Source organism: Narcine bancroftii, chromosome 10, assembly GCF_036971445.1.
Source record: "Narcine bancroftii isolate sNarBan1 chromosome 10, sNarBan1.hap1, whole genome shotgun sequence".
NCBI lineage: Eukaryota > Metazoa > Chordata > Chondrichthyes > Torpediniformes > Narcinidae > Narcine > Narcine bancroftii.
Window position 1 is genome coordinate 30,173,487 of NC_091478.1, and position 25,950 is coordinate 30,199,436.

At 38.6% G+C, this 25,950-nt stretch overlaps 1 long non-coding RNA gene across 1 annotated transcript in view; it reads left to right on the forward strand.

Moving 5' to 3' along the window:
• The window catches only part of LOC138744399 (uncharacterized), a 51,690-nt gene extending 38,587 nt beyond the window's left edge, over nt 1-13,103 (forward strand). The window contains exons 2-3 of the long non-coding RNA XR_011345507.1: nt 11,670-11,779; nt 12,729-13,103. This is a non-coding gene — a long non-coding RNA (uncharacterized lncRNA). The remainder of the gene's footprint in view (nt 1-11,669; nt 11,780-12,728) is intronic.
• The last annotated feature ends 12,847 nt before the right edge of the window (nt 13,104-25,950 follow it).

The following is a 25,950-nucleotide window of genomic DNA, read 5'->3' on the forward strand; positions in this document are numbered from 1 at the left end:
GCACATCTTCCAAGGCTGTGGTCAGGAGATTATTTGTAGGCTCATAGAATCGAGGCTGAGGGGAGTTTTGACAGAAATTTATAAAATTATGAGAGATGTTGATAGGTAAACATAATTTTTTTTTTAACCAGTCCAAACCACAACACATATTAAAGGCAGTGCCTTCAGTGTGTGTGAATACATTAGTTTAAAGATGAACAGGGAAAGTTTTTTTTTAACTTGGAGGGAGGTGGGTGCCTGGAAGGTCTAGTGGTGGAAGCTGATAATGGTAGTAGTTTTTAAAGAGTTTCTAAATAGACACATGAATATACAGGAAATAAAAGGATATGTAATAAAAGGATATGCCCTATGTGTAAGCAGCAGAGTTTTAGTTTAATTTGGGCTCAGACATCGTGACAGGCTGCTGACTGTCATCCCCAAATGACTTGTATGTTTGTGGAAAGTAGTGGTAACTGTGTTTAACATTGAAATTAATCTTGCCATTCCACTCAAAGCTATTTTGGGGTTCAGTCAAGCCCCTAGCTAGTGGGGCCAGCAAGTGGGGAGGTGGTTTGCATTATCAGGGGATATCAGCTATATCAGGGGACCAGTGACACCAGTCATCGGCATTGGCAGTAGAGGAAGGTGCATCAGGAAAGAGTGTGGAATCAAAATATGTGGTGGGAGTGACAAGAGGGTTGTTGATTATAGTTTGGGAAGTGCAGAGAAGTTCAAGATTAGGTGGGAGATCAGAGTTTTCATGAATTCTGAATTTATTTTAAAAAAAATTCCAATTTTTTATTTCAATCTCTGTTTCCGTAGCACTGAAGAAATCATTGTTTAATGAGCCCTGTTGCTAGGCCAGAGAGTGAACTATTCTGGGGTGGATCCATCACAGTTGATTCTATTCACTCTGAACAAGATCCACGGGCACATATTTCAAGCAGTGATTGAAGAGAGGGAATACAGAATTTTTTTTCCTCTCTCCCGAGATAAGCTAACTCAGAACAAGCCAAGGACAGAACTCCCCTGAGAAGCACTTGTTTGCAAACATTTGTCTCCTTCTCTTTTAAAAGTCAGCTTTGCCTTCTTTATTTTATTACTCTTATTTAACTTTCTGTTGCTTGACTTGCTTTGCCTTTGGTAGTTTTGTGGCAATTAATCAATAACATTGCCTCATTTATGTTTGCTGCTCTTATTGTATCCTCTTCAGATATACTTTGAACATATTGACAGTGCAATGTCATTCTTTAAAGCATGCTTCAATTTCTGAGACAAAGATGTCGAGAAAATGTAACAGTTTACAACTAAATTTCCCACATAAGCACTCAAAAAAAAAATCAACCAAGTTCAGAGAAGGTCATCCCATTGTGGCTATTGGCCACCGCAAGTGGAAGAAACATGCTGAGTTGAGTAGAGTTTCAAACCAACTGATTTTATTGATTCAAACTTCTGCACTTAAAAGGTCCAAGTGGTATCAGTGCTCAAGACGGGCAGAAGTGATGTCAATTTCCTCTGTTGTTTGCCCTGCACTGAGAACTTCCGAGTATATCTCTGACTGCGAACTCGACTGCAACTGCTGGTACCGGTTCACCTGCCGCATGGATGAACTGCCACACCATCAGACTTTTCGGGATGAAATAGCACCTATCCAGAAATTGTATTGAGGTTTAACATGCATTATTCTCATGAGCACATGAAATATTGATTATACTTCTAATTACACCTCTCTGGAGACTACAGACCCTGGAATCTGGAGAGCAGTGATTCTCAACCTTCCCTTCCCACTCACATTCCACCTTAAGCAATCACTTACTAATCACAGAACACTTACGGCATAGGGAATACTTAAAGTGGTATGTGCATGGAAAGTAAAAGGTTGGGAACCACTGAACTTGAGGAACTTGACCAGTCAATCAGCATCAGTGGGAGAAAAGACCCTGGTCCTGAACAAAGGTTGTGGGCCTCAATGTTGACCGTTCTATTTCTCCCACCATTCTATTGCTCAATCCATTGAGTTGCTCTATTATATTGTGTGTTGCACCACACAACTCCTGTTTTAAGTATCTCTTTAGCAAATTTCATAGATCTTTTAAATGGTGGTATAAAATCAAACAATAGTTCACTACACCAAAGGATTTCACTCCAATAAAATTCTCCATGTGACCCTGAAATAGTTAGACTGAACATTCACTGTGATTCAACTCAAGACAGCTCTTTGTGAGGAAGTCCTTCATAGCAAATCCCCAGATATTGGCTTTAAAAGTGTAGAAATTATGCTAAGATCTGCAGAGTACTTTACAGCATATGAAAATGTGTGGTTGAGCCTTTTATTTTGTAACAGACACATTGAAAAATAGGCACTGAGTAACAGAACAATAAAAAGATAAACCATCTTTCAACAAATCTGTTTCTTCAGTTCTTTTGCAAAATTGGCAAAGGAGAGGCAGGCAGCTGCTTTATATCCTGTCTGAGATTTCTTCTCTCAAAGTTGATGAGAAACAAAACCTTGAGCGGGGAATATAATGAGCAACCCCAGCTCATTTATTGACATTACTGCAGACACATTTTACCGCCATGTAACCTCTGTATACCAGGGTGAGTCGAAATGCAGTGATGTCTGGGGAGGTGGGTTTGAAGTTTGGGACTACAAGATGTGATTTATTTTTGTCTCAATTGCTCTGGAATGCAATTATGATTTTCTCTCCATTTCTCCCAGCCCCATCTTGAAGGTGTTGTGGTAAAGCTGTGGGGCTGGGACTAAAGAGATAGAGAGTATTTTAATGTATTCTGAGGAATTTCACTGTTTATTCCATGCTGTTGGTCACAATAGATGGCTGGAGAATAGGTTTGAGCCTCCAGAAGTGCTGTTTGAGATAAGTCGGTTGAAGCTAAGGGAAGAAATTGACATCTTTCTGGCATTCCCCTTGGGGAATGAGAAGACATTTTTACGCCAATATTTGGCTTCCAGCATTTTGGAACCCACTCTTCCCAATGGCTTTGTACCAATTCAATTTCTCATGAGGTTTCTTTGCAGCCCCCCCACTTCTCACCAGGATTTGACATTCAGGGAGAGCCAGCAGAAATTCAGGCTCATGGTATTATCCACAAATATGCTATGATGTTTTATACAGTATTGTTTCATTACTGCTAAACATTCACATTGTACATGTAGATTTCTAATGTCAACCGTGTCTGCCTGTCCCGCATCGGACTTGTCAGCCACAAACGAGCCTGCAGCTGACGTGGACATTTACCCCCTCCATAAATCTTCGTCTGCGAAGCCAAGCCAAAGAGAGAGATATAAAACAAAGTAATAAATATGATAATTGAAAGAGTACAAAAGGCCACAAGATGGCAGTAGATGGCAATGTTTCAAATGGCTGATATATTCTCAATGAGATTTTCCCACCTTACTTCTTTCTGTAAAGGATCTCTTATTTTAATTTCTTCATCTGCCTCAGGATGAGATTTTCTGCTCCAGAGCTTCTGAACTGTCTCCTCCTTCCAGAAATATGGAGCCCTCAATATACTTCCTCCAAATCAAGCATGTCTGCTCAAACCCCAAACCCCTCCACCACTACACTCCCCAAGCATAACAGCAATAGGATTCTTTGGTCCTCTCCTTTCACCTGCAAGCCTCTGCATTCCAACAAATTATCCTCTGCCATTTTGATAGCTTCAATGTGATCTCACCTCCCATTTCTACTTCCCTGGTTCACTTATGTATCCCTTCCCATCTCTCCCCTTCCTTTGGTACCTTCTCCTCTGACAGAGGCTTAACACCTGTCCCTTTAACTCCTCCCTCACCACCATCCAGGTACCTAAGCACCCCTTCCAGGAGAGGCAGAGGTTCACTGGCATCTCTTCCAAGTTGATCTGCTCCTTGTGTTGCCTGCTCTACACTTATATCAAGTGTAGACTTGGATACAATTTTAAGAAGCTGTGCTCTGTTCATAATAACCATCTAGTGGATCTGGCTGTATGTCACTTGAACTTCCCTTTCCTACTCACAAACTGCCATGTAGAGACCAAACATAAAATGATGAACAACAGCTTGAATTCTGCTTGGGTAGCTTAGAACCAAATGGTATGAACATTTTCTCCTTCCATACACTCACTTGTTCACCTGGTTTTCTTCTCTGCTTGTTCACCTCTCGTACCACCACCCAAAGAAAAACCTGCTTCATTATTTCCTCTTCATGTGGCTTGACCTATTACCAATCAACCTCTGACCCTCCCTCATCCATGATTCCATCTGGCCATCATCCCCTCTCCTTCTGGTTCCACCTCCCACCTACCAGTCACTACACTCACTCTCCACTACTTTCCGCTCCGCTACACACTGACAATCTTTCACAGTCCTGAAGAAGCGACTCAAAGTGGATCTGCTCATTTTACCTCCACAGATGCCGCTTGACCTGCTGAGTTTCATGTTCTGTTTCCCTAATTTCAGCATCTTCAATCTCTTTTGTCCTGTTTTCAAAATGCTTTGCATGGACATGTTTTTCCACCAAGTACAATGCTACCACTTGTGATATGAAGTTATCACAGTGGTTAACTTAACATGTGGTATAATATATTATTTATGCAAAATTTCCATGATCTCCACTTCAAACTGATTCTGTACAATCTAGTGTTCTTTGGGGGATCAGAGGTGGAGAGGGTGAGCAAATTAAGTTCTTAGGAGTCACTATCTCAGAAGATCTTTCCTGGACCCAAAACATTAATGGTATCGTGAAGAAAGCACATCAGTGCCTCTACTGCCTCAGGATTTTGTGGAGGCTTGGTACATCAGAAACACTCGCACATATCTATAGATGTGTGGTGGAATGTATGCTGACTGACTGCATCATGGTCTGGTTTGGGGGACACCATTACGCCTGAGCATAAAGCCCTGCAAAAGGTAATGGACACAGCCTGGTATATCACAGTAAAAACCCTCAACACCATCAAGAAGAATTACAGGGAACACGGAGCGCAGCAGCAATGATCAAGTATGCACACCACCCAGCACACACTCTACCTCTTTCCTAAGCGAGAACATAGTAAATCTTTTATGCGCTTCATCCAGCTTGAGGCCTAATTCTTTACTTCGAATTGTATTGGCATCAAGGAAAAAGGACAAACAAATTACATATAATCCAATGGAGATTAATGAGATCTTTAAGGAATTTTATGAACAATTATACCAAACTGAGAACGAGGGGAAAGGTGATAAAATAGAAGAGTTTTTAATTAAAATTGAACTGCCGAAATTGCAAGAAGAGGAGCAAAACAAGCTGATATATCCTGTACTTCCTCTATTTCAAATGGTTTTATTAAAAAAAGCTGCCAAATAATAAAATGCCTGGAGAGGATGGATTCCCAATAGAATTCTATAAAACATTTAAAGAGTTATCAATTCCTCCTCTCCTCAAAGTAATGAACCAGACAGAAGAAACACAAAATTTGCCAGATTCATGTAAGACAGCAATAATTAGAGAAATACCAAAGACGGGGAAGGATCCACTAACACCAGCATCGTATACATCAATATCTCTGCTAATAATTTTGCTATTATCTTATAATCTGAATTAAGTAAACAGATTGCCTGACTACCAAAAATATTATGATAGCCTTAGCTGTAGCAAAAAAAATATATAATGTCAACTTGGAAATCAAAAGAGAGCCTGAGAGTACAGCAATGGTACATGGAAATGAATAAATGTATTCCATTGGAAAAAATAGCATAATTAAAAAAATAAAGTCACATTATTTGAACAAATTTGGGAACCGTACATGAAACATAATAGAGAGAGCTTGCCTTGGACCTCCACCCCCTAAAATGATAAGAAGACAAAATGACTTGATCCAGTGTGTAAAAGTAGATGACACAATTTTCCTGTTTATTTTCATTGTGTGATGACATTGTTTAATGGTTTTATTGTATATGTTGAACATTTAATGGGTTTGGAGGGGGTGGGAAGGGGGGAAGGGAAGGTAGGGGGGAGAAAATGCCACTGTGTATATTTAAGAGGGAAATGTTTGTATGTATTTTGATTGATATGGTTCACCGTGTGAAAAATAAATAAATTTTTTAAAAAAAGGAAAGGGGTATAGGTGCCACAAGACTTGTACCACCAGGTTCAGGAACAGCTGCTGCCCCTCTGCCATCAGACTCAACAATAAACTCACTCAGGGACTCATTTAAAGATTCTTACTTTGCCATCATTTTTTTTCCTCTCTGTATTGCAGTCTTTTTTTTTACATTTCTTTATTTATTTATAACTGCATCATGTACAGTTTTGTTTTGCAATACCAATAAATGGTAATTCTGCCTTGCTCGCAGGAAAAAGAATCTTAGTGTTGTATGCGATGTCATGTATGTACTCTGACAAGAAGTCTGAATCAAAGGGATGAACCTGGATCTGTGCCTGGATGAAACTTGCCATGGGTCACCTGGAGTTGGATCATGTAACTGTTGACTTCATTATTGGCAGGACCAACTCTGATTTGGGTTTTGATCTGTTGGCATACAGGCCACAAATGTTGTCTTTAATAAATCAGTTGACCTTTATCAAGCACATTGTCCCTTAGTAAATGCAATATTCCAGATCAAGCTTCCGTTATTTTCATGTCCGCAAAATGCACAAGATTATTTTCCTTGTTTACCCTGTAAGGGGACACATGGAGATATCACTCGTCCAGCAGCCCTAATAAGATGGGAAAGAGAAGCAAAAGTGCATCCCTTCATAGACATTGAGCATCCATGGATCCTGCTACCTCCTCTGTTGCTGCTACCTCCTGTCCCCTGGAACTCCATAAGCACATAACCTCCTGACTGTTCTAATCGTGACCCCAGCTCAAGGCACCAAGTCATCCTCCTCAGCCCCTAGACCTGAATCCCCAATGTGATTGTGAAGCTATCAGTGCTCAAGACCCTAATAAAATCAAATAAGGAATTTCATTGGCAATTTCATACCTAGGTGATGGTTAGCTCATGAAATTTGCTACCATATTGATCAACTGAAGAAAACTGATGCTTTTAAGATAGATAGAAGATACCACATGAGGGAGAAAGGGAGGGTTAGATGAAGTGAGCTGGAAGGAAGCATATGTGCATCAGAAACATAGATGGAGGCTGGTTGGATTCCTGTAGCATGTAGATCAAATGAATAATAAACAGATAACATGGATGACATTGACAATGGCTGAATGGTGCACAACAACAACCTCATACTCAATGTCATCAAAACTAATGAGCTGATTGTATACCTCTGGCTTTCCCATCCTGAATTCAGCAATCTAGTGAACAATGGGGGTTCAGAGGTGGAGAGGGTAAGCAAATTTAAATTCTTGAGACTCATTATCTTGGAGGACCTTTCCTAGACCCAACACACAAATGGTGTCATGAAGAAAGCACGTCAGTGCCTCTACTTTTTCAGGAGTTTGGTATGACATCAAAACCCTGGCAAATTTCTACAGAGGTGTGGTAGAAAGTGTGCTGACTGGCTGCATCAATACCCTGAATGTAATGCCCTGCAAAAGTAGTGGTCACAGCCCATGACATCACATGCAAAACCCTCCCCACTATTGAGAATATTTACAGGGACGCTGCTGTCAGAGAGCAGCAGGAATCATCAAGGACCCACACCACCTAGCACATGCTTGTTCTCACTGTTACCATCAGGAAAGGGGTATAGGTGCTACAGGCCTTGCACCACCAGGTCCAGGAACAGCCGCTCCCCCTCCACCATCAGATTCCTCAACAACAAACTTAATCAGGAGCTCATTTAAGGACTCTTACACTTTGTTGATTGTTATTTCTCTCTGTGTTGCACCGTCAGTTTGTTTACATTTTTTATTTGTTTACAAGGGTAGACTGAGTACAGTTTATTTTTTTGCATTATCAATAAGTGGTAATTCTGCCTGGCTCGCAGGATAAAGAATCTCAAGGTTGTATGTGATATCATGTATGTACCCTGACAATAAACCTGAAATTTTAATCTGATTCCAAAAAAGACATTTAATAAACAAATTTCAGGGACAGAAATAACATCTTGCAGATCAATGGGACAGAATTTTAACGCAAACATGTAGGAATGACTGCAAGAAGGGATGAACACAAGTTACAGGGGCTCGTGCTCCTTCCTTGGCTGTACTGATAAAATAGATACAGTACCTGTATCAACCATCATCCAAACCTTTATTTCCCTCCAACACTGATGGGTATGCATTCACCCAGTCTTATTATGAAGAGAGATGGTGTGAGAGTTTAAAAATCTCCAACAACCTGAATATAATTTTTAATAATTTTAGAAGCCAATATTATTGGCTCAAGTCTAAAGTTACATTCCCTTTTTTGTTATTTCTCTTTATTATTTTGACTTCTGATTGTACATTTATTCACAAGGGTTCTAGAAAAGATGATGGAAAACTCAGGAGAATAACTGTTATTGAAAATAAAACTAATATCACTGAAATACAGCTGGCTCATCAGGAGATTTGAAGATATAGATTGGAAAGAGTAAATCAACTTTTTCTACTGGAGACTGCAGCTCCAGGGAAACAGTTTTCAAGCAAAAAAATTTTTAAGATTAAGTCAAATCTCAATGTTGACAAAAATATATTTTGAACACTTTCCCCTTAAAGTAGGAAACACTACTATTTTTTGGAATGCTCCATTTTATGAAAAAGCGATTTTGTGTAAAATAACTATAATAAACATTAAAATAAATTCTAATTGTTTCAGGTGAATATTCAACATTTATATCAGAAACCAACGAGGTCCAAATCTTTTCTATTGATTGAAGTATCTTAAAAAAAAATATTAAAATGAACTTCATTCACCATGAATATATATTATGATGAATTTTTTATCATATATATATATTTATAAATGTATATATATATATATACATTCTTAGTGTCATGCTCTATACATTACTTTCTGAACATTGCAATGTTAGCTAATCATTATTCCATCTTGCACCCTATGGATGTTCACTGGAGTAATAAAACCTTCTGTTGTTTGAGGGGCTTCCTCAACAATTTCAGCCCCTCAACTTTCAGTAATGGAAGGACTCTACACTGTGGTCCTTCCCCACAAAGCATTTGTGTTGGCTGCACTCATTTCATCTCTCAGTGCATACTCCTGCAGCCTGGAATGTGTGAGTGGGCAGCATTTACATCTCACTGTGCTGGAGGACCAAATTTCAGGCAGACCAGCTTGTCTTTCACTGAGACGATGATCTTCCAGCAGCACTGGATGTCTGGCTCTGCATCCCCAGGAGCAACCCTTAAATCAGAGTCCTCTGTTACTCTGCTGCTTGGGATGACACTTGCATCCTTCTCTAGAACATCTTTCAAATCCAATTTGCACAGAGGTGGGTGACTGTCTCCTCTTTGTTGCAGTTGTCTTGAAGGGAACATGCACTGGGCCAATATTCTGGTGGTACAAGAAGAGTCTGACCAGAATGGTCCCATCTCACCACCAGCCAAGTGAGATCTTTGTGTTTGTTGGCAATGTTGGTGATGAGGCATTCTGCCAGATGATCTGGACCATCTACTCCGGGAACTTCCTCACAGTATCCATCAAATACTTGTCCCTCAGTATCTGCACCAGATTCCGTGCTGACCACTGTCCAATGGATTTGGGGTCAAAGGTGGAATCTCTTTTCCATGAAGGAGAGGTAGTGTGACAATATCCAACTGACTGGGTTATTTAATAGCGTAGAGGCCAGTCCCATTCTTCACAACACCTGGGACAAGTAGAACATCAGGATGTTGTTGCATTTGGTTCTGTTCATTAAAGTTTGTCTGTTGGCTGGGTCCAAACTGAATATAAAGGGCAGACTTGCTTTACAGCCAAAGAAATAGTTCAGGACTGCAGTCCCTGCTTTATTGTAGAAATGCAGTGAACAATTAACACAACCACCAATGTGATAATTGCATTAGTAATGTTGATTGAGTGGTTAATATTGGCCAGTGACAATATTATGAAGATGCTTTGTTGGGAGGGAAATAAAGAAGCAAAAACAATTCAATGTAAAGCAGTCTGAAATGGAGACAAACCCAGTACCAATCTTTGGCAGTGAGATAAGCTTCATCATATTTTTCCTTCATCAACGCGATAATATGACTGATTCTAATTCAATTCCAGCTCATCCCATGTGATTTCTAGACTTACCTTTTTCATTGCTCTCCTGGCCTGGCTTCTCTCTACTACTCAATGTAGAAACTCTGATGACTGGACTCTCACCAGGCCTCACCCACCATCTGATCAGTTGTCCAACAACATCTCAATCTCAAAATCCTCATCCTTTTCAAAATGCACATCCTTTTCAAAACCCTCAATGCCTGATAAATCCAAGTTTTTAGTCATCTGTCCTTGTATCTCTCTCTGAAGCCTGGTGTCATTTTTCTTGGTATGGTGCAGGGTGATATCTCACCACATTAATGGGATGTTGCTGTTACTCTTGTTTGGATGACAACAGCTAAAAGAGTGCAGAAGAAATTAAAAAATATATTTTTAATTCACAAATCAAGAAAACAGAGAAAAAAATGTACCACATGGGAGAGAAACAGAAAAATTGGCAAAGAATAATCACATTTGCAACACAGAAGAGCATCTAGCAAAACACTAGGTAGAACAGCTGCTGCTAACAGGACGTTAAGTCACAGCCTTATGTTACTGTGACTATCTTCATGGCTCATTGTGGAGCCCCCTTTTGAATGCTTTTGCAATTAATAAACACTGACATGCATGATAAGGTCTACTGGAGGATCTCCTGTCCGCTGCTTGATTTCTTTTCCCTTAAGCTCCCTGTTATTTTTGAGGATCTGCCATTGTTCAGGATATTGCTGAACCTTTCTAATCTTTTTTATTTAGACATACGGTTTAGACACGGTAGCAGGTCTTTCGGCCCACGAGTCCGTGATGCCTAATTACTTCCAATTAGCTTACAACCCCAGTAGAACATTGGGAGGAAACCGGTGCACCTGGAGGAAACAAACACAGATACTGGGAGTATGTACAAACTCCTTACAAACACCACCGGTCAAAAACTCCGGTCGCTGGCGTTGTAACAGCATTATGCTAATTAGTTTCCTAACTGTGCCTCTTTTTCTGGGGTTAGGAAGATATTGCTATTTCCTAGCTTAATGGACTGCTGTGCATATTCTATTAATTTTCCAGAAAGAGAATCTTCTGCATCTTAGGATAGAAATTCATTTCAAATGTATGTCAAAGGTTCTCAGACTTAGCTTTGACTCTCTATATTCTATATCTGTGACTGACAAAGAGTTTTGTTGAAGATGATTTTGGTGGCATGTTAATATGCTTAGTCTCCATACTGTTGTTATTTTAGGTATGCATGCATTTCCCTTTGCTATCTATTTGTGCCTATGAATCCAGTCAGCAGGAGATGGTGGAGCCCAGCTATTTACCTCTTTCAGCTTTCAACCATTCATGTTGGTGTTAATTATTGATCTGTCGTTAATGAAAAATTTCTTCTTTCAAATTTACCTGCAACCCAGTGCTTTAAATCCCCACTTTTTTTATTTCATTCCTTGTTCAGGCAAAGACGGGATTTCTTGTTTGATTCTAGCCAGCGGGCACGTCATCAGAAAAACATGTTTGTATTCATCCTACCTCCTTCTAAAATACCAGTAATATTCCCCAACGTCTTTAAAATTATGTTTTTCAGGAAGATGCTGAATAACAACTGGGAATGAGGATAACCCTGAGGAACGCCTATGAAGAGAAGCTTTTATTTTCTTCAGTCACTACCATACCACTTGAATTCTTATATAAGAGGTGAATTATTTTAGCAATTCCTTATTAGTCAGAGAGTGACGAAGTTCTACAGCACAGAAACAGGACCTTCAGCCCAACCTGACCATTTGCCTTGGTTCAGCTTATAGTCCTCTAAACCTTTCCTTTCCTGTACCTTGTCTAAATGTCCTATGAACATTTGAATCATCTGTGCTGTGACCACTTCCTCTTGCAGTTGATATCCCCACCTGTGTGAAGGCAGTGCCTCTCAGTTCCCTTTTAAATCTTTCCCCCCTCGCCTTAAATTTATGTCCTCTACTTTTAGATTCCCCTAAACTGAAGGAAAAAGTCTATGACTGTTACCTCATCTATGCTCCACAAACTTCCATTTTCCACTTGGCCTCCTATGCTCCAGGGGAAAAAGTTACAGCCCATCCAGTCTCTCACAATTGAAGCCTCCCAATCCCGGTTACATTCTTTTGAATCTATTTACACTTTTTGTACCTTTAAGATGTGTTTCTTGTAGCTGGGTGACCAAAACTGCATGCAATACTCCAAGACTCACCACCATCTTGTGCATTTCTGCTCTGTACTCAGTGCCCTGACACCATCCTGTTTACCTGTGTCACCACTTGCATGGAAGTGTAAACCTGTAATCCAAATCTTTGTTGTACAGTACAGCAGGTCCTCACTTAATGTTGTTGATACATTCTTGGAAAGTGCTACTTTAAGTGAAACAATGATAAATGAAACCAATTTTATATCATGGTAAAATACAGCTGTACTTTATTTTATTTTTTTCATCACCATTATAACAAAATCACATTGAACTGAACAACCTCATCCTAGGTCCTTGTAAGAGTTGCACTGGTTTAACCTCCCAAAGGCAACACCTCCATTTGTTCAAATTTCTTTTAAAAATATTTTTATTAAGGTTTACAATAATACAAAAATTAAACAGTACAATTATATAATTGATTACAAATTACAGGAAAAAGAAAGAAAAAAAACCCCAGAAATTCAAAACTCCGACCACGATATAAAGTTGGGGGAAAAAAACTATCAAGTGAAAACGGCATCGAAGGGTATGACAACCCTAAAACTTAAATTATGATAATGGTCCACAAAAGGGCCTCATATTCAATGGTTACAGGAGGTAATGCCTTTCCTAAGTTTAGAAAAAAAATAGACATAATGTTAAAAATGTAAAAATGAATTTTTATAAGACATGGGGCCTGCTCATGGAATATTACCACAATTTAACGAATTAGGGTGTTTGGATGCTCTCGAGCAGAGCTGCCTGGTTGCTGAATGTCGTCTTTTGTTTCATAAGTATTCTAGATATACAAGTAATCCTTGTTTAGAGGGAGGGGTTTGATTAATGGGGGGGGGGGGGCAGCTTTATTTTTTGTTTTTTTAATTCTTTTGACATACTTTGTAAAATGGGTTTGATTGAGAGGAGTACACACAATTTACACTCTAAATTCAAGTATTATTTGAGAAGTACATATTGTCTGTTTTATATTTTAATCTATGTATGGTATTAACATGTGTATTTTTTTAATTAAACTCAAAATATTTTGAAAAGAAAAGGGCCCCATGTCTTTAGGAAATTAGTATTTGAATCTTTAATGGCATATCTATTTTTTAATAAACTTAAATAAGACAATTATTATTTAACCATAGTGTATGCGAAGGTGCAGTGTTATCTTTCCATTTAATCAAAATTGTGTATCTGGCTATCAATGAAGTAAAGGATAAAATTTGGTTTTGAGTTGGAGTCAGTAAAACGCCCTTTATCTTGAAATGATCCAAAAAGAGCAATTAAAGGGCAAGGTTCCAATTTAATCTTGAGAATCACCAACAAAGTTTGAAAAAAATGATCTTTCCAAAATTTTTTGAAATTAGGGCGTCCAATACTTTTCAATCAAAGAAGCCTCAGCAAGTTTACATTTGTCACATAGAGGGTCTTTATCAGAGTAAAAATGAGATAATTTAACTTTAGACATATGTACTCCATGGACCATTTTAAATTGAAATAAATAATGTCGTGCACAAAAGGGTAATCAAATTACAAATAAAATCCCAAACCTTGTAAAAGAATGAAAGATTCAAATCCTGTTTCCAGCCTCTTATGATCTTAACTAATGAGGCCATTCTTAAATCAATCAAATTGTTGTATTTAAGAGAGATTGGACCTTTATGAGAAAGTTTTAAATCAAGAATATTTGCCTCAATTTGCAGAAAATTAGGGATCTGATATTGAAGAAAATTTCTAACCTGTAAATATCTAAAAAAAAATGTTTGTTAAGTTAAATTCCATCTGCCCATTTACCCAGTTTGACTTAATACTGTTGAAATCTTCACTTTCCACTATACCACCAATTTTGGTGTAATCTGCAAACTTACTAAGATCTCTACATTGTCATCCAGCTTGTTCATATAGATGACAAACAACATTAGACTCAGCACCAATCCCTGTGGCATACCAATGGGAGCAAGGCTCTAATCTGAATAGCAACACTCCACTACCACATTCTGTCTTCTGCTATCAAGCCAATTCTTTATGCAATTGGCTAGCTCACCCCAGATCTCATGTGATGTGATAATTCTAGACCAGCCTATCATGCAAGACCTTATTAAAGACCTATGTTGAAAATATCCATTGGCTCATCAATCTCCTTGGTCACCTCATCAAAAAAGCTCAATCAAATTCATGAGAACATTTTAGCTTTTGTGATATGATCATACTTTATCAAAGACCTTAAAGTTGATAACATTGATATTGTATCATCCTACAGTAATGGTTTGGGTGTTAAAAGTGTGTGTGACAGTGTACATTTTTTACTCTGTAAATTCTGCTCGTTCATCTGCCAGAGTCCTTTCAATGCCCTTCAATTTTATTCTGGCTGACCCTGAATGACTTAATTTCACAAGCACAATTAAGCCAAAATTTATGCTTAATAAGACATACTCTTGAATGTGAAGATGCCTTTGGAATGGATTGCAAACTGACGTCCTATCTTAGTCTGACATCTTATTTAGACGGATGTATTTCGTGCAACTAAAGCATTTGTGAAGTCTCTATTCTGGAGAACCAATTTCATAAGCTGTTAAATCTAATGTGATTTATATTGTTCTTAGCTGCAGATCATGTTGGTAATTCTGTCCTGTAATTTTGTTTTTATGGCTACAAAGGAGATAATTGAGTTACTCACCATCTCTGATTATAGCATTCCTTCATGAACTATCTACGACACCTTATAATTATCCTTCCTTAAATGGTCAAATTGGATTATCATTTCACGTGTGAAACATACTTAAAATCAAGATATAACTCTCTTAATGACACATGATATTTATCTCGTGAAAAGTAACCCTATAACCAATGTCCCAAGTTTAACCCTCACTAAGTGGTGAATTAACTGACGTCCATACATTCAGGGGAGCAGAGGAATTGTAGTCAGGCATTTGCACTTCTAGACTGGAGAGAGAAGATCTGTTATAATTCCTGATCATGTTAATTAACTGCAAGCCTTGGCTGCAGTTAAGTGCAAATGAGGTAATGATAGTCAGTTTTTTAAAATATACATATTCATTCAAAGGATGTGGGCTTTGTTGGCCCATCATTAATTGTCCTTGAGACAGTGGTGGTGAACTTCCTTAAACCACAGCTGTGGATATACTCACAATCTTAATGAGGAGGGATTTCCAAGGTTTTGACCCAGTGATGGTGAAGGAGCAACGACATATTTCTAAAGCTGCTTTCAGGTGGCCAAAATTCCCGACTGTAAGGCCACCTATTTTACCCCAATGCAGCTGTTGGGTGGCCACCTGAAAGTGGAGAACCCGGCCAGGAGGAGCACTTGCCTAACCCTCCTCCTGTAGGTATATTCTCCGGCTCGGAGAATCCCCTATTGCACCTGAAAGCAGCAGTGAGACTACGGCCACAGTCCACAGGAGCCAGCATTCGCTCAGATGCGGCTCTCCTTCAGATGGCATATTCAGGTGGCAGAAAGGCGGCTTCTCCACGACCACCTGAATGTCCCAGCTGCACTCCCCCAGCCACGTCTGCCAGCGCATTATTTGCGTCCGAGCACCCGAAAGTGGCTAAGTCAGGTTAATGTGTGGCTTGGAGGGCAACTTTCAAGTGGTGGTAACTTCAGTGATGATGTCTGTAACTGAATAGCCATAGACACAGTCAAATGTTTTACATAGGAACATAGGAAGTAGGAACAGGAGTGGACCAAAAATGGCCCATCGAGCCTGCTCCGCCATTCAATACGATCATGGCTGATCTAATTTATGACCTAACTCCATCTACCTGCCTTCTCCCCATATCCCCTAATTTCTCTATCATGTAAAAATTATTCTAACCGAATTTTAAATATGTTTAATGAAGCAGCCTCAACCACTTCCCTGGTTAGAGAATTCCAAACATTCACTACTCTCTGGGAAAATCTATTTTTCCTCATCTCTGTCCTAAATCTACTCCCCCGAATCTTGAGATTCTCGTTTTAGTTTCCCCGGCCAGCTCAAAAAACCTTCCTACATCTATCCTATCCATACCCTTCATAATCCTATATGTTTCTATAAGATCTCCTCTCATTTTTCTGAACTCGAGCGAATACAATCCTAGACGATTTAATCTTTCATCATAAGTCAACCCCTTCATCCTAGGGATCAACCTAGTAAACCTCCTCTGGACCGTCTCCAAAGCCAGTATATCCTTCCTCAAATATGGAGACCAGAACTGGACACAGTACTCCAGGTGTGGTCTCACCAGTACCTTATACAGTTGCAACATTACCACCCTTCTCCTGAATTCAATTCCTCTAGCGATGAAGGCCAACATTCCATTTGCCTTCTTAATAACCTGCTGCACCTGCAACCTAACTTTTTGCGATTCATGCACAAGCACTCCCAAGTCCCTCTGCACAACAGCATGCTGTAGTTTTTCACCCTTTAAATAATATTCAGCTCTTTTATTTTTCTTGCCAAAGTGGATAACCTCACACTTACTAACATTGTACTCCATCTGCCAGACCTTTGCCCACTCATCCAGCTTAACTATATCCCTCTGCAGACTCTCCACATCCTCATTACAATTTGCTCTTCCACTCAATTTGGTGTCATCCGCAAACTTGGCTACACCACATTTTGTCCTCTCCTCCAAGTCATCAATGTAAATGATGAACAGTTGTGGGCCTAACACTGACCCCTGCAGCACCCCACTTACCACTCTCTGCCAACCTGAAAAACTCCCATTTATCCCGACTCTCTGCCTCCTGTCAGACAACCAATTTTCAATCCAGGCCAATATATTTTCCCGGACTCCACTTTCCTGTAACTTACTGATAAGTCTCTTGTGCGGCACCTTATCAAACGCTTTCTGGAAATCCAAATATACAACATCAACCTGTTCCCCTCTATCCACCGCACCCATTATATCCTCAAAGAATCCTAACAAGTTTGTCAAACAAGATCTTCCCTTTCTAAAACCATGCTGCGTCTGCCTGATTGAACCCTTACGTTCCAAAAGTTTCACTATTTCATCTTTAATGATGGCTTCAAGCATTTTTCCAACTTCAGACGTCAAGCTAATTGGCCGATAATTTCCAGTCTTCTGCCTACATCCCTTCTTAAAAAGTGGCGTGACATTTGCTGTCTTCCAGTCTGCCGGGACCTGCCCAGAATCCAAGGAATTTTGGTATATGACCACCAATGCATCAACTATAACTTCTGCCATTTCCTTCAGAATCCTTGGATGCATTTTATCAGGACCAGGTGTTTTGTCTTGCTTTAGTCCCATTAGTTTTTCCATCACTACTTCCTTTGTAACAACTATTTTATCAAGGCCCTCCCCAACATTCGCATCCTTAACTCCGCACTTGGGCATACTGGATGTGTCTTCCACCATGAAGACTGACACAAAATATTTGTTCAATGCCTCGGCCATTTCCTCATTTTTTGCTACCAGTTTTCCTTTCTCATCCTCCAAGGGTCCTATGTTAACTCTGGCCACCCTCTTCCGTTTTATATATTTATAAATTTTTTGCTTTCTGTTTTTATATTTTGTGCCAATTTACTTTCATAATCCTTTTTCCCATTTCTTATTACTTGCTTTGTAACCCCTTGTTGTCTCTTAAAGTTATCCCAATCTTCCAGTTTCCCACTGCTCTTTGCAGCTTTGTACACCTGCACCTTCAATTTTATACTCTCCTTTATTTCCTTTGTTAACCATGGTTGATTTTTCCCTCCCTTTCTGCCCTTTTTCCTGACCGGAATATATTTTTGTTGAGCATTACAAAATATTTCTTTGAAAATCTTCCACTATTCCTCAACTGTTTCATCAATTAGCCTGTGCTCCCAGTCCACTCCGCCCAATTCCTCCCTCATCCTATGGTAGTCACCCCTGTTTAAGCATAATATATTAGTTTTAGATCTAACTATTTCCCCTTCCATCTAAATGAGAAATTCAATCATACTATGATCGCTATTTCCCAGATGGTCTCTGACTATTACATCATTTACTCTACCTATCTCATTGCACAACACTAGATCCAGGAGAACATTTTCTCTTGTGGGTTCCTTAACATGCTGCTCAAGAAAGCTATCGCGGATGCATTCTATGAAGTCCTCTTCCAGACTCCCACGACCAACTTGATTTTCCCAATCTATGTGGAAGTTAAAGTCCCCCATGACTACTGCCGCATCATTATTACATGCCTCACTTATCTCTCTATTTATTTCCTGTGCCACTAAACTATTGTTATTTGGTGGGCGATAGATAACACCCACCAATAATTTTTTCCCTTTGTTATTCTTTATCTCTACCCAAATGGACTCAACATTATGCTCTTTAGATCTTATATCATACCATCAATTTAGCTGTGGAAGCTTGAGTGTTGTGGCCCAGACGTTGTGTGATAAGGGGCTGTAATGAAACTAACACATGTGCTTTTGTTCAGTGTAACAGTGCAGAAGTGCAAAGGAAACTATCAGGCAATGAGGTCACATCGAGGGCCAAGGGGGATATAATGCTTAGAAGTTAAGTCTAAATTTATTTGTCACAAATTAGCTGGTACAGTAAGAAGAGTTTAAATTTTTAAAATTTTAATTTGAACATACAGCATGGTAAGAGGATGTTCCAGCCCACGAATCTGTGCCGCTTAATTACACCCAATCGACCTACATAGGTTTTGAAGGGTGGGAGGAAAGTGGAACACCTGGAGGAAACCCATGAGACATGGGGAGAATGTACAAACTCCTTACAGACAGCGCCGGATTCAAACCCGGGTCTTTAGCGCTGTAACAGCATTGTGCTAGCTGCTATGCTAACCATGCCACCCATGGTTCCTCTGCCAACAGGTTATCTCTAAGGTTCATACAGCTGTTTAAAGAGAACAATTCATAGAGTATATGATTACAATGAAAAGAAAGATCAATTGGCACTAAGCAAAAACAGCATGAGAGTACTGTTATGGAGTTCATTCAGGAGCCTGATGACTACATGGAAGAAACTGTCTTTTACACATTCTCTCCAATGGGAGGAGGGAGAAGTGAGTGTGCCTGGGGTGTGATAGGGCTTTCATATTTTTGCTGCCTTTCCTAGGCAGCAGGTGATGGAGATGGAAGGGAAGGAAGTTGTATTATGATGTCAAGTTTATTGCTATCCAAGTACAACCTGACAAAACAGCGTTCTCCAGTCCTCAGTACAAAACATGCTGACACACAACCAGAAACAACACACATACAGACAAATACTAGATATTCAGGGCAAGATTTCATATAAATAAATAAATAAATAAGTAGATAGATTCTGTTCTGAGTTGCATTCACTACTTGGAAAGGAACTTCCATTAAGTGACTTGGGTCAGGCTTTGGGACCTCAGATGGAAGTCAAGAGTGAGGGTTAGACATGGAAATCTTTAAGTGTCAAAACTGGCCTCATTTGGATTGGATTAAAAAGTATGGTCCATAATGAGTGTAAAGAATAGAGAATTGGTGTACCTTGGGCCATAGAGGGAGTGGTGGTGGGGGATCTGGTGGTGCAGGGAGTGGGAGAATGAGGCTGGTGGTTTAGGCAGGGAATGCATGTACCACGGCAGTGGATAGAGACCTGATCATTGAAAGATGCGTTGAAAACCTTGATACTCTGAGTGTGCCTGACAACAGGGTTCTCTCAGAATAACATGAACTAATTTCTCAGGCAAAATTCTGCAGAGCTTTGCATGGGGAATTATGGCATTACATGTATGCCTGATGTGGAAACTGTAGGGCTAATGCAAGCATGGCTCGTGACCAGAAATCTTCAGTCAAATTTATGGAATGGTTTGATTTAATTGGGAAATTAATGTAGTTGCATTTCACTCTGAAAATATCTGATTTTTATTTGCATAATGTTGAGTAAAAACATTGATACATTTATTCATGTTCAGGCAAATGATTTGCTGTAAAACATTAATGTTTTTTACATCAAAGGAAATGTGTATCAGTTTTTTAATGCATAGTTACTGCTTGTGGCGTTCAACTGAAAGCTGTTAGTCTGAGTATATGAAATCCAACAGCTTGTTACTCTTTCTTTAGCTTTACTGGGACTGGGCATATAAGGAAAATCCCAGTCTGACAATTCATAACAATCAAATCTTATTAAAATCCCAATAATTGAAGTAAGAGACTAACAAAATGAAACAAACTAACAAAAACTCATGAGAATTATCCAGAATGTTTCATAATAAACATCACTTCCTAGAAATTCTTGGTGCATATTTTATGTAATCCCAAAGTTCAATTCTGTGTGATTGCAGATTGGTTTGTTCAAGTTGCTATGGTTTTCACTTCCCCTTTGATTCCACTTAGCCTTGAGACAAATCAATATATTTTGGCCAAAAATGAATGAGACTCATTTTAGAAATTTGCGTTCCTTGTTGCAAATGTCCAGTAGTGTACTTAACCCACTGCAAATAGATCTGTTGAAGAAAACGTACTTGTTCCCAGTGATTGAACATCAACAGAGCACAATCTTAATTCTGGCACAGATTTCTGACAACTAGAAAATAGTAACTGCTTGCAGTAAACAAGAAGATTTTCTGACCATTTGAACATTGAACCTATGTGTATGACAAAGTGTGTGGATGACAAAGCACATTCATTAGCTCATAAACTCTTAAAACAGCAGGGAGAAACATCTTGGACTCTCGACTGTTTTAGTGGAATCATTGTTAAATCCTGCTGTGTATTTTGTACTCATGGGTCCTCTACCGGCATCACCTACGGCTCCTAGAACGCTTCCACCAGCGTTGTCTCCGCTCCATCCTCAACATCCATTGGAGCGCTTTCATCCCTAACGTCGACAGCATCGAGTCCACGCTGCTGAAGATCCAGCTGCGCTGGGTGGGTCACGTCTCCAGAATGGAGGACCATCGCCTTCCCAAGATCGTGTTATATGGCGAGCTCTCCACTGGCCACCGTGACAGAGGTGCACCAAAGAAGAGGTACAAGGACTGCCTAAAGAAATCTCTTGGTGCCTGCCACATTGACCACCGCCAGTGGGCTGATATCGCCTCAAACCGTGTATCTTGGCGCCTCACAATTTGGCGGGCAGCAACCTCCTTTGAAGAAGACCGCAGAGCCCACCTCACTGACAAAAGGCAAAGGAGGAAAAACCCAACACCCAACCCCAACCAACCAATTTTCCCCTGCAACCGCTGCAACCGTGTCTGCCTGTCCCGCATCGGACTGGTCAGCCACAAACGAGCCTGCAGCTGACGTGGATTTTTACCCCCTCCATAAATCTTCGTCCGCGAAGCTAAGCCAAAGACATATACTGACTTGTTTGGCATCTGTCTTTTTACAAATCCATCATTTTTTTTTCAATATTGTGAGGAAATGGTTTCTTAATGGCATTCTTTAAATATCTTGGATCATAATGAATTGAAATCTTGTATTTGTATTTGTGACAAATGCTTAAGCAGCAACACAAGACAGCTTGGTGGCTCATATATTGGGCCTAAACTCTCGTGAGGTTTTTAAATATATAGTTGCTTCTTATACTGTAACACAGTGGAAAATATTTATTAGCCTTTTCATGGCTAAAAACATTAAATATGCATTCTGGTTCATTTCCAAACCCATGTTCACTCCGAATGACCCCCAAAGTGCCAATAATATTTTTTAATCTAGTTTGAATATTTCTTAACCCCATCCTTTAATTTGTGCAGTTCTTGCTTTTGCCTCCCTTGCTGGGTTGTTCTCCATCCATGCTTTCATTCTGCTTCACGTGATGCCACCGTGATTTCCCTTTTACGTGTCAAAATCCTTTAGCTAAGCCTGCAGTTTTTCCCCATCAATCATATCTTTATTGAATCTGCTTATCATGACCATGGACATATTTTACGCAAACTCGTTTGAATAAAGAAAATATATTATTTGTAAAGTCACTGAGGTTACAAAATGTCAAGGAGAGCGTAAGTGACAGAAAAATATTGTTACAATAGAAACAGATATTTTGTAATTTTTAAATTTTTTTGAATTTTTCACACTATGAACCATATCAATCAAAATGTGGTTTGTGGTTTAAAATACACACAAACACTTCCCTCTTGAATATACACAGTGGCATTTTCTCCCCTTTTTTCCCCCTACCTTCCCTCCCTCCTTCCCACCCCCCTCCAAACCCATTAAACATTCAACATATGCAATACAATAAAACTATTAAATAATGTCATCACACAATGAAAATAAACAAGAAAATTATGTCATCTACTTTTACACACTGGATCAGGTCATTTTGTCTTCTCATTTTATCATTTATAAGCCCTCTCTGTTGTGTTCCATGTTTGGTTCCCAAATTTGTTCAAATAATGTGACTTTATTTTTTAAATTATATGTTATTTTTTCCAATGGAATACATTTATTAATTTATATGTACCATTGCTGTACTCTCAGGCTCTCTTCTGATTTCCAAGTTGACATTATACATTTTTTTGCTACAGCTAAGGCTATCATAATAAATCTTTTTTTGTGCTTCATCCAGTTTGAGGCCTAATTCTTTACTTCTTGTATTAGTTAGAAGAAAGATCTCTGGATTTTTTGGTATGTTGCTTTTTGTGATTTTATTTAATACCTGATTTAGATCTTCCTAAAACTTTTTCACTTTCTCACATGCCCAAATTGCATGTACTATTGTTCCCGTTTCCTTCTTACAGCGAAAACATCTATCTGATCATGTTGGATCCCATTTATTTAACATTTGGGGTGTGATATATAGCCTGTATAACCAATTATATTGTATCATGCGTAACTTCGTGTTTATTATATTTTTCATAGTTCCAGAGCATAACTTTTCCCATATTTAATTTTTCATCTTTATGTTTAAATCTTTTTCTCACTTTTTTTTGGGTTTATAGCTTATTTCATCATTTTTCTTTCTCTTGCAGCTTGATGTACATGTTTGTTATAAATCTTTTTATTATCATTGTTTCTGTATCACATATTCAAAGCTGCTTCCTTCTGGTAATCTCAGTCTGCTTCCCAATTTGTCCTTTAAATAGGTTTTCAGTTGGTGGTATGCAAACATTGTACTATAAGTTATTCCATATTTGTACTTCATTTGTTCAAATGTTAATAAATTATTTCAAAAAACAATTTTCTATTCTTTTAATTCCTTTTCTCTCCCATTCTCTAAAGGAGAGGTTATCTATTATGAAAGGGATTAGTTGATTTTGCGTCAATAATAATTTTGGTATTTGGTAATTTGTTTTTTTCCTTTCTACGTGAATCTTCTTCCATATGTTGAGTAAATGGTGCAGTGCTGGTGAACTTCTATATTGCACCAGTTTTTCATCCCACTTATAAAGAATATGTTTTGGAAAGAATTTTATCTAGCTCTATCTTGGTCCAATCTGGATTTTCGCTTGTTTGATAAAAATCTGATAGATACCTTAATTGTGCTGCTCCATAATAATTTTTAAAGTTTGGTAGCTGCAAACCTCCTTGTTTGTACCATTCTATTAATTTATCTAGCGCTATCCTCGGTTTCCCACCTTTCCATAAGAATTTCCTTATTATTCTCTTTAGTTCATTGAAGAATTTCTCTGTTAAGGGAATTGAAATAGGTATTGTATCCTTGGGAAGACATTAATTTTAATGCAATTTACTCTCCCTATCAATGTTAATGGCAATTCTTTCCAATGTTCTAAGTCATCCTGTAATTTCTTTATTAATGGCTGATAATTTAATTTGTATAGGTGGCCTAAATAATTATCTAATCTAATACCTAGGTATCGGATTGCTTGTGTTTGCCATTTAAATGGTGATTCTTTTTTAAACTGTGTAATCCGCATTATCCATTGGCATCGCTTCACTTTTATTTGCGTTGATCTTTGTACCCCGATATTTCTCCATATTCCTTCAATTTTTTATGTAGTTCTTTTATTAATATTTCTGGTTCTGTTAAGTATACTATGATATCATCTCCAAATAAACTGATTTTCTATTCTTTCTCCTTTATTTTTATCCCTTTTATTTTGTTTTCTGTTCTTATCAGTTTTGCCAATGGTTCTATTGCTAAAGCGAACAGTGAGGGATATAGAGGACATCCCTGCCTAGTTGACCTACTTAATTTAAATTGGTTTGATACATATCCATTTACTGTCACCTTCGCCAATAGTCCATTATATAATGCTTTAATCCAATTAATATATTTTTCTGGTAGGTTGAACCTCTGTAATACTTTGAATAAATAATTCCATTCTACCCTGTCAAAGGCTTTCTCTGCATCTAAAGCAACAGCCACTGTTGGTTTCTTATTTCCTTGTACTGCATGGATTAAATTAATGAACTTACAGACATTGTCCATTGTTCATCTTTTCTTAATAAATCCAGTTTGATCTTGTTTTACTATTTTTGGTACACAGTCAGCTAATCTGTTTGCTAATAATTTGGCTATTATCTTATAATCTGAATTAAGTAGAGATATTGGTCTATATGATGCTGGTGTTAGTGGATCTTTTCCCCGTCTTTGGTATTACTGATATTATTGCTGTTTTACATGAATCTGGCAAGTTTTGTGTTTCTTCTATCTGGTTCATTACTTCCAGGAGAGGAGGAATTAATAACTCTTTAAATATTTTATAGAATTCTATTGGGAGTTCATCTCTCCAGGTGTTTTATTGTTTGACAGCTTTGTTAATATATCCTATATTTTCTCGATTTTAAATGGTTTTATCAATTTGTTTTGCTCCTCTTCTTGCAATTTCGGTAGTTCAATTTTAGCTAAAAACTCATCTATTTTGTCTTCTTTCCCTTCATTCTCAGTTTGGTATAATTGTTCATAGAATTCCTTAAAGGTTTCATTGATCTCTGTTGGGTTCTATGTAATTTGTTTGTCCTTTTTCCTTGATGCCAATACAGTTCTTTTAGCTTGTTCTGTTTTAAGTTGCCAGACTAGTATTTTGTGCATTTTTTCTCCTAGCTCGTAATACTTCTGCTTTATTTTCATTATGTTCTTCTCCACCTAGTAAGTTTGTAATGTTTTGTATTTTATTTTTTTGTCTGCCAATTCTCTTCTTTTTGTTGTATCTTCCCTTGTTGCTAGTTCTTTTTCTGTACCTACTATTTCCCTTTCCAACTGTTCTATTTCCTGATTGTAGTCCTTTTTCATCTTAGTTACATAACTTATTATCTGCCATCTAATGAAGACTTTCATTGCATCCCATAATATAAATTTGTCTTTCACTGATTCCGGATCTATTTCAAAGTACATTTTAATTTGGCGTTCAATAAATTCTCTAAATTCCTGTCTTTTAAGTCTTTCTTTGGGATCTTTGGCTTGGCTTCATGGACGAAGATTTATGGACTCTTTTGTAGTAGTCTTCCAAAGGCGCTATTTGCCTTGGCGAGTCTGTTGTCTATCTCGTTGTCGATCCTTGCATCCGATGAAATGGTGCAGCCGAGATAGGTAAACTGGTTGACCGTTTTGAGTTCTGTGTGCCCGATGGAGATGGGGGGGGGGGGGGGGGGCTGGTCGTCATGGTGGGGAGCTGGCTGATGGAGGACCTCAGTTTTCAATATATATTATAATTCACTAAATTATATCACACATTAATCAATTTAGGGACACTATCTTCCCACTAATTTTATCATTTTGTCCTATAGCCTGGGCTAGCAGTTCTATAACCAACGCAAACAAGGCTGGTGACAAAGGACAA